Consider the following 1,124-nt stretch of genomic DNA (forward strand, 5'->3'; position numbering starts at 1 on the left):
AACCGAGGAGAACCTACCTAATGGTACTCCCACACCACAACATTTAACCGGAAATTTCATTGCCAAATCCGCATTTATCCAATTAGTCGAAAGAAGCCAATTTGGGGGGATGCCTAGTGAAGACTCTCATTCTCACATGGAGACTTATTGCGACTATTGTGATGCTATTTTTCAAACCGGTGAAACTCAAGACCAAATTCGATTGGTCTTATTTCCTTTTTCTTTAATTGGCACCGCAAAACAATGGTTGAAAGGCCTTGATAAGGCTACTCTCGGAATTGATTCTTTGAAGAAATTGGCTCTAGCTTTCAACAAAAAGTTCTATCCACCGGAAAAGACTAACATGCTAAGAGCTCAAATTACGGGCTTTAAGCAAAGAGATGAAGAATCCTTGTATGAAGCTTGGGAGCGATTCAAAGGAATTTGTCGCTCATGTCCTCATCATGGACTTAGCGAGTGGTTCTTGGTACAACAATTTTGGAACGGTCTTTATGAAGACTCAAGAAACATTCTCAACATGGGATCAAATGGAATGTTCACCGAAGTTGACGACAATCAAACTTGGAACAAGATTGAGGAAATGGCGGTCCACAATTCACAATATAGTAGACCTCGCAAGGCTACTAGAGGAGGAAAGCATGAAGTGGACTCTATTACTCAATTGGGTGCTCAACTTAGTGCTCACATTGATACCATCAATTTGAAGTTCGAAAAGGCTATGGCTATACTTGAAGAAGCCTCAAAATCACTAAAGCAACATGTTAATGCCATGACGGCATCTTCATCAATCCCAAGTGGGATATGTGAGAATTGTGGAACTTTGGGACATGACCAAAGTGAATGTAGGGGAACAAATGAACAAGTGAATGCTTTTCAAGCATACAAGAGTGGTACCCCTTATTCAAACTATTACAATGAGAACACCAAATTCAACCCAAATCTCTCATACAAAAGCCAAAATGTTCAAAACCCTCAACCAACATACACCCCACCTCCCATGAGAAACCAAAATCAAAGACCCTTTTACAACCAAAACCAAGGTTACCAAAATCAAACTCCATACAATCAACAAAATGACCAAGGTTTTGATGTTCAAAAAACGGTCCTCCAAATGCAAAAGAATC

General features: G+C 39.9%; 1 non-coding gene across 1 annotated transcript; it reads right to left on the reverse strand.

The window, feature by feature from the left end:
* Window positions 1-343: 343 nt before the first annotated feature.
* On the reverse strand, window positions 344-450 carry LOC141597810 (small nucleolar RNA R71). Its single transcript, XR_012523024.1, has one exon. It is a non-coding gene; the product is annotated as a small nucleolar RNA R71 (small nucleolar RNA).
* Between the last annotated feature and the right edge of the window lie 674 nt (window positions 451-1,124).

Source organism: Silene latifolia, chromosome 8, assembly GCF_048544455.1.
Source record: "Silene latifolia isolate original U9 population chromosome 8, ASM4854445v1, whole genome shotgun sequence".
In the NCBI taxonomy this organism is placed as follows: domain Eukaryota; kingdom Viridiplantae; phylum Streptophyta; class Magnoliopsida; order Caryophyllales; family Caryophyllaceae; genus Silene; species Silene latifolia.